We start from the raw sequence: 8,959 nt of genomic DNA, 5'->3' as shown, positions 1-8,959 counted from the left end.
TTTTATGCAAACCCTTTTTTTTTTTTTTTCTTTTTTTTTTTTTTTAATGAAAAAAGATTATTTTGACAAAGTTGAACTTGAATGTAATCTGTGCTGATTTGGTGCTCAAGAAACATTTCTGATTATTATTAATGTTGAACAGTTGTGTCTCATAATATTTTTATGGAAACAGGATTCTTCAAAAGATTATTTCAAAAGAACAGCATTTTTTTTCCATGAAAGAAAAAAAAATGTTCATTTCAATATTGAACTTATTTTAGATGAATATGTATCATGAGTTCAGGATCAAATGTATTCATCAAGAAATAAATAGGAATACGTTTTAAATTATCTACTTGATTACCTGATTAAAATAATAATTTGTTGAATTATTAATAGATTGCTTCATATATCAACTAACTAATAAACTACAATTTCTCTAAATTTCAAAGATTTTCACATGCAGTAAGTTGCTTTTCCTGTCATTCAAATTCAACATGTTGTGTGTTGTGGCCAATTCATTTCTAATTCCAACTCATGAATTAAAAGAGAGCCCACTCTTAAATTCTGATCTAAACCCATAGCATTAGTGCAGTGTGCAGTCATTTACATCAGCTGTCATTACTCCTATTAGGTCTGACTGTGGCACAATCACAGTGTTTTAGTCATTGATTAGGGGCTGAGGGAACACAGCTGCTTGATGCCTTCTTTGAGTCTTTCCCTCTCGCTCCATCATTCCCTTGTTTTTTCGCCTGCCCTTCTCATTTCAACCTTAGCGTGGCATTCCTTGAATTCCGCCCCTCCTCATTAGGGTGAGCCAAGCTGCCATATACACTCACACACACACACACACACGCAGAGGCTGGTGAAGGCTGATGAAGTCCTCACCTCACACTTGTGCCTGTGTGCCCCTACAAATTATCTCTGACTGCAGAGTTATATGTAGGTTAGCGGAGCACACAGAGTAATGAGACTAAACGCAGGCCTTTCACATGTTTAACAATGGACCTGCTTGTGCATCATTAGTGTAATGATGTCCCACAGTGTCACGTTCTGTTTTAAAGGAATAGTTCACCCAAAAATGATGCTATTGTGTACTTAGCAGAATGTTTAAGTTGCCCTTTCCCATAAAAGTATTTAGTGACTTAAACTTTCAAGCTAGCCTAAAATGCCCTAGAAGTTATCTTCCAAGTTATCTGAAGGATTTGTGTGAGAAACAGACCTAAATTTGAGTTGTGATTTACTAGAACGTTTTATCAGCTTTTAGGTATTTTTAACTAGTTTTTGTGATCTCATGAGAAATTGCAGATTATTTATTTATTTATGTTTATATTTTTAATTCATTCATTTATTTATTTATTTGAAGTTTCTTATGCTCACCCAGGCTGCATTTAGTTAATCAAAAAAACAATAAAGCATAATAAATGTTTTTTTTTTTTTTTAAGTTTGAACAGTATACAGTATATTCATAATGTACTGCGAGCATCTAAAATAAGCATTTTATATACAGAAAAATTTTAGGCATGTGTAAATATTTGCAAATCCTTTAAGATTAATTGAATATTGAATTCCTGCAATTAATACATTGATTTTATTGTATTTGTTACATGCGATTTAATAAAGAAATTAAGTGTAATAATACAAATAACAGAAATATAAACATTTGAAACTTTCTAAAGTTGTGCATATGTTAATACTTCTACATTTTAGGTACCATAAATACATCCACATTGTACCATTCCGCATATCTAAACATACTTAAATATATTTGCAAACTTTATGTACGAATACCTGCAGATAGTAATGAGATCAGCCTGCTAGACAGACCCTGCACCCAGACGGACCCCCAGTATGAGAAAGATAGATTTGTTTAGGTAAGACTCTATGATAGCTTTCATTAATATATTATAATTTAAAAATATAAGTAGTTAATAATCAGAGAATACAAGCAAATTCTACATATGTTATCCTCTCTGCGAACCCCTGGAATACCTTCAAGGACCCCTAGTTGAAAACCCTAGACCATTGTATAAACAATCCTGAGTTCTTTGTATAAAGTTGTAATTATGAGCTTTGTGTATTTTGTTGCCATGGCATGCCCGTCAAAAAAGCGAAAACTAAAGACTAGTCAGATTTTGAAAACATATTCACCCATAAGCTCTCTCTTATTCAAACAGAACCGGAGCTGAATAAAGCCCGATTCAGAAGTCGGTCTCCGTTCCGATTACAACAAATGGAAAAAAGCTTCCTGGGGAATGAAACAAAAAGTCACATCAACAGTCAACTCTCTAGCATCCTGTCCCAGCAAATCATTTCGCTCTGGGATTGGGATGTGTAGCTTACTTTACCTCCCTCCATCCCTGTCTTGCATCCCTCTTCTTTTACTTTCTCAAATTCTAAAACGAAAAATTCAATCATAAAACTGAAAAAAAAAACTATTTTCATGCTGTTTTAAACTACTTTTTTTATGTATTTTTCCATCATTCACACCTCAGCGTATTCGTAAACCTGTCTAGACTCTCTTAGAGCACACGGGGAACGACTCTTTTGATCTGAATGCCCGCAGACGTCATTATTCGCGTGGCTGCTTTGTTGTCTCCGATTGCGTCTGGGACCCTCATTGATAACAACCATTGTGTGTTTATTACCAATTAACTGCCCGTTGCCGCGAAAACACCCCGTCTCCAAATCTTTTACTTCCATTGTCCTCAACAAACTTCCATTGTCCTCAACAAGCCCAGCAAAGATCATCTCATCACTTAAACCATCAGAACGAAATGTCACCCGAGGCGACAGATGTTATCCATACAACCATGACAGCAGCGGAGTGGGAGGTTGAAGCTTAAAAACGATTACCCAAGCACACAGAACAACCCCCGATCTCAGCATGTTACAAAAAGGCAACTCGGCTGAGCGCAAACAGGTGTTTAAAAATTCATTCCAAGATTAGCACATGCATTGTGGTGAGCCGGATGCAATTACACATGTTTAGAGAGCGAGCGGAGCCTCAGGGCTCACCTTAGCCTTACCAGATGATTCCAGTCTACTGCACAGCACCCTCTTGAAATCCGTCAATGTCCTGGAGAAACCGTATGAAGTGCCTCTGTGGAAATAGTCATCACAACTTGCAGAAATTGCTCTGTGGGGTTTCCCTCTCTCTCGGGTCTGTCGTAATCCCCCACTGTCTCTCTTTGTTAGTATGTCCTCGGTGTCGGTGGAAAGGTCTTCAGTCTTAAAGCCCTCAATTAAACACCTCTGTCTGTGTGGCAACGCAAAGCCTGCGAATCCTCTCTCAAGAACTCTGACAAGAACCACTTCAAGCCTTCTTCTTAGGGAGATAGGAGTGAAATGGTAAATACATATTAAACAAACTGAAAAGTCGTTCAAATTCAATCAAAGCGTGACTTTCAAGATAGCAAGTCCTTGGGAGTCTTTTAAAATGTTCACGGTCAGGTATTTTAAGGAGATGTTAAAGAGGGCTTTGAAGACCTCAGAAGATCAGCAGCTATGTATGTTAAGTGCTTTAGGTTCCTCTGGGTTTTGAAGGCAATGAACGTCCACCAGCATGTTCTTCCCAGCCCTCTGAAGAGTTTGTGTGTTCCCTGTCACTCTTACTGGACTAAGTCCATAACCTCTGTTGCACTAACTTTTTCTGTTTCTCTCTCTCTCTCTCTCTCTCTCTCTCTCTCTCTCTCTCTCTCTCCCTCTCTTCTTTACAACAGGCAGTGGATTTGGGGTTGGTCCACCCCCTCTCCACTCTCTCCTCCCCTTGGCACAAAGGGATCTGAAAGCATGAGCTTCTAATCCCCCACCCATATTCACAACCCCTGCTATTCAGTTCTCCCTTTCGGTGTCTATTTCCGGCCGGTCGGCTACCAGCTGCAACTGTTGTCTGGAGTTCAGTGATGCCACAGCAATCAGGTCCTAATTGGGCATGGATATAGGGTTAGGAAACTGGCTAGAATGAGGGGTAGAAAGATCAAAATGAGAGGAAAAGAGAAAGGGAGCATGGTAATTCTGTCTTTTTTTGGCTTTTAATTGAGATAATGAACTTCTTTCTTGGTTTTACGTTGGAGTTGGTTTATAAAAAGTAATGATAACAGTGATTGACCTGTGCATCTCTGTTATTGCTGGAAATAAATCACAAAGCTACTTTTTATGTGCAGGAGTTTGGTGATGCAGTTATTTATACTGACAACAGCTTGTTTATTTCGTTGCACTACCACAGTTTCATAGTTGTTGTTGTGGAGTAGGTCTGGATTTGTTTTGTTTTATTGGTAACATCCTGTTTCGTTTTCAGGGGCCAGTGGGTTGTGGTTTTGAATATGTGAACATATTTTGACTTCGTTTACTGTGGTTTGACCTGGTGGACCTGTTACCTGAAATGTATTTCAAAACCTTTACAAATAATTTTTTTAATTAATTAAATTAAGATTTAGTGATTTAAAAACTGTTAAATGTTCAAAAGAGTCAAACCATTCTACACCCAAGATTATTAATTTCGCATTTCCATGCATTTATAAGCATTTCTCCACAGTGGTCTATAGACTATAATAAAAGCTCTAGCATGCTGTGGTGGTCCTGTTCATTTTTTTTTTCCCAAACAGGAAATCAGTTTGAGGGTATTTACAAGCTGTCTGATGTGGTATGTTTCTCTATGGAACGTTCACTCTCTGTACGACTCACAAGGTGTTCTTAGAGCAGATGTTGAATAGAAACTGTGATTCTTATAAGGTCAAAGCTCACCTGGTTTTACTTCATCAGAAAGAATAGCTGAGATCTTTGGGGAGTTGTAATCCACACTGACTGACTGTGTATCCCATTATCATCTGTCTCTGATCAATCAAGATCCATTAACTTTAGACTGTGAACAGACTTTCATCCTCTTTTCAGCAGGGGAAGTATAAAAAGGGTTAGCAATGAAACTTGAGAAACATCTCGGAATTCTGAACCAAAAGACAAATGTTCTCGAACAATCCACCACTCTTTATTGGATTCATTTTTTAGAATAAAAATCAGTTATGTAAATTGTCCTACTGTAATGTCAATGTAAGCAAATGCTGAAAGCATAGTCCAGATATCTGGTATGTAGTGTAGCTAAGACATTAAAAAATTATATATGTGGAAATAATGTATTTTCAGTGGCTTAACTGCATTTTAAACCATATGAAGAAGAAAGACATTGGAAAATGCTGACAAAAGGGTAAAGTCATCCATAAATTATTCCTTGGATTTTATCAGTACTCTGAAGCGGTTTTGTTGTTGCTAGGTACAGAGTCTTGCTTTGCTTGGCAGAAACGTTCTTCTGGAACGCAGCTCAGAGAATCGAAACGTTATGCCTGATATCCCAAAAGTCTTGGAAATAAACTCCTTCTTTTTCCTGATGTGATTTGCCATGAAGAAGCAGTAAAGTTTTGATTGAAAAGGGAGAATTGAAACATTCTATCCATATTTTATATATTGTATCAAAACATATTCTATCTATCTATCGTTCTATCATTCTATCATTCAGGTCTATCTATTGTTCATCTGTTCATTTTATCTATCTATCTATCGTTCTATCATTCAGGTCTATCTATTGTTCATCTGTTCATTGTATCTATCTTTCTATCTATCTGTCTCTCTGTCTGTCTGTCTGTCTGTCTGTCTGTCTGTCGCTCGCTTGTTGTATCATTTGTTCTGTCAATTGTTTGTTCATTCGTTCATTCATTCATTCATTCCTTCATTCATTCTGTCTCTCTGTCTATCTATCGTTCTATCATTCGTTCTTTCAGTTTATCTCTTAGTACACCAAACGTGATATCTGAGATAATGAATGTAACGAGCAGCTGCTAAATATTTTAGTTAGACGTTCAGAAATCCACAGTTACTATGGCAGCATTTATTTATATCAGAGACACATGAAGTGGTGTAAGACCAAAAGACTTTATAAGGTAACCTCTTGAAAGTGATCTTTGATCAGAAGTGTTATTAGATGTGAACATCAGTTTTCCACATGCTAGTGGTGGGAAAAACTGCACTATGTGTTGGGGGTTTTTGCGTTCGTTTTGTCTTATTCACAATGCCAGTCAGCACTGTGGTTTGTATCGAGCTCTCTAATCTGTGTCATAGACTCAGTTAACTGTGTCAGATTCTTTGCTGAGGACTGTGTGCTTGGAATTCATCCAAAACCAGTGTGTAACTGTGGGTTGCTTCTCTTTCCATTGCTAATCCAAAACACAGGCAGCATTGAAAGTAAAATATTCTTTCTATGTGACTAATCAGTGCTTTTCAAAGGCAAAATTTGAAAGGAAAATCAAGTGAGAGATTCTCATTAGATTTCTGCCGAAGAACACATGTGCCTAGCAAAGATGCTAGATTGTTAGTGATTTCCCTTCAGGTGAGGAAAGGAAAAGACAAAGTGATCTCAAATGAATAGCTCCCAGACTGTGTCTCACTTCAGAAAGAAAACATCAGACTAGCATCTGTTGCTGAACACAGTGGTTCCAGTGGAGAGATAATGATGTGGCAGACAGGTGAAAGCAATATATGGGGTTGTAATCGGGCTCAAATTCATGTCCACCCACTGCAAATCATCCCATGATGTAAATGGCATAATTTCCCTAACAGATGTGTTTAATTGATACATAGATGCAATATTTCTGAGCATTAGCTCATAGCCTTCCATGTTAACTAATTAATTGTTTCTCAGAGGTTGCTCACTCTTAGTTTAAGCTGCAAGTATGCTTCATTAGGTATACATTTTGTAATTTTAAATAAATAAATAATAAATAATTTTGTCAGATAATTTGGTCATAAATAAATTGCTAAGAACTTTTTATTAGTTTTTAATGTCTATATAGTTTTTTTTTTCAGTTTTAGTTTTAGAACTTTTAGTACATCAAGTTATTTATATTTAAATATATATATATATATGCATATACTTCATGGCTTTAGTTTTAGTTCACTTTAATATCGCTGCTACTGATTTAGAAGAGTATTGTCTTAAGTTTTATTTCAAATAACTGCCAAGACAATATTTCTCATGCTAATTTAACTTGTACTAAAATAAACTTGAACTGTAATAAAAATATAATAAACTATATAGTAATAATAATAATAATAACTATATAGTAATAATATAAAAACTATATAGACATATAAAAATACTAAAATTACTATAAATTTCACTCAAATTAAAATAAAAACAGAAAATGCAAAATAAAAACTAATTCAAAACATGAATAAAACCTATAATATTATTGTCACAAGTTCACCATCACCAGCTCAGTCTGAAGCAATGATTGACGGAGGGTGGGCGTGGTCAGCTCGGAATGCATTTTCAAATTGAATTTTGCTACAAATATCCCACGGCGTCATGATGAAAATGCAATCCTAAGTGTTCTAACTGTTAGTCTAAATGCATTTAGGACAAATAGCATTTAAATGATCATTATGCTACCATTTCTGCTTGGACATGTTACACATATCAAATCAATTTGTGTTATACATTTTCATTTTCATTTCGCAACTTATAAAGCATTCAAATTTGCATGCAATTTACATATTAAGACTACTGTTGGAAATGGCAAATGTAAATTATATAATTTAATTTTCATTTTACTTTTGCACCAAACTTTGCACGTATGGGTAATGGCAAATGTAAATTTAAATACAGAAATACAATGCCATTTTGAATATTGCGTTGCCATTTTGAATATTGCATTGCCATTTTGCATATTGCATTTTAAATTGAATTTCGCTACCTATATGCTTCCATACTTTTCACACCCTCATTGTCTGGTCTCGTCAAGGTTTACCCATACCTGATTCCTTCCTACTCACCTGCATTCTCACGTCCTGACATCTCGTCTTCAGCCTGCCAGCCTGCAAAGAGGAAAATAAACGTTGTTACTCCTTACCAGACTCTCACTTGTTACCCGCCTGTCTTTGCCGTCTGCATCATCCGTCAGACCTGTAAAGAGATACAAGGATCGGTTATCAACCTGAGCTAAGTCCAGTCATTCTCAAAGACTCTTGAGTTAATCATCAGTTTGCTCTGAATCTCTCCCCTCCGCACCAAGCTGTAAATAAAGAGATTACACTTACCTGTCTGTCTCCCTGAGGTCTCCTTCTGTAGTGTGACAGAACACCAGACCATAAGATCGGATTTACAACATGAATACCCTCCTCCTCCTATCGGACCAGCTATACTCTCTTTCTCAACATGGCCGACCTCTAGTGGAATATGCCCAGGAATTATTGAAGCTGGCCTCTGCAGCTAATTTGAAGGATGAGGAGCTGATGACATTCTTTGACATAGGTTTGACAAACCATTTTAATCGCTGATGCCCTGGAAAACGACCAATTGCACGTTGGAACAATATGTTCTATATGCCCTTCTACGAAGCCGGTTTACTCCCCAAAAACCGCTCCGCCTTCCGGTAATATCAGCACCTGTCATGGCCGCCAGTCCCGGGTCTGCATGCAACAGGGCCGCTGACCTTCAGTCATTACCCGTCATGGCCGCCGATCTTCAGTCATCACCTATCAGGGCCGCTAACCACCAGTCCTCACCCATTATGGCCGCCGATCCGGAGTCATCAACCATTAGGTTCGCTGAACTTCAGTCATGACCTCTGATCGCCAGATATCACACATTATGGCAGCTGTTCCGGAAGCATTACCTGTTAAGGCCACCAGTACAGCGTCTGTATTCAAAATGGCCGCCATCCCAGAGCCTTTCTCAGTGTCCAGTCTAGCCCGTGAGTTCGTTCCAGTTCCAGAATCCAGAAATGAGTCCGCTCCAGTGTCGGCTCCATCCCCTGAGTCCGCTCATTTCATCAAGTTCAGTCCAGAATCCACTACAGTCCAAACAAATTCAGAGTCCGTTCCAACCCCAGAATTCAGTAAAGAGCCCACTCGTACCAGTGAGTTAACTCCAAGTTTACCTTCAGTCCAAAAGCCCGTATGAGAACCCAATCCAGACCATACACCCGTC

At 37.6% G+C, this 8,959-nt stretch overlaps 2 protein-coding genes across 3 annotated transcripts in view; one reads left to right on the top strand and one right to left on the bottom strand.

Annotated features, from left to right (window-relative positions):
• angptl2b (angiopoietin-like 2b) overlaps positions 1-3,640 on the bottom strand; it is a 19,504-nt gene extending 15,864 nt beyond the window's left edge. The window contains exon 1 of one of the 2 annotated variants that reach the window (XM_016448605.1): positions 2,998-3,640. The gene's annotated coding sequence lies outside the window, so the exon portion shown is untranslated. The remainder of the gene's footprint in view (positions 1-2,997) is intronic. The other variant, XM_016448604.1, reaches the window with a different exon arrangement.
• The window catches only part of ralgps1 (Ral GEF with PH domain and SH3 binding motif 1), a 112,890-nt gene that overhangs the window by 52,923 nt on the left and 51,008 nt on the right, over positions 1-8,959 (top strand). The gene's annotated exons all lie outside the window — the stretch shown is intronic.

This window comes from Sinocyclocheilus anshuiensis, unplaced genomic scaffold, assembly GCF_001515605.1.
Source record: "Sinocyclocheilus anshuiensis isolate Anshui unplaced genomic scaffold, SAMN03320099.WGS_v1.1 scaffold451, whole genome shotgun sequence".
Lineage (NCBI taxonomy): Eukaryota > Metazoa > Chordata > Actinopteri > Cypriniformes > Cyprinidae > Sinocyclocheilus > Sinocyclocheilus anshuiensis.
Note: the sequence above shows the minus strand (reverse complement) of the source record. Positions and strands in the feature narration are given on the sequence as shown.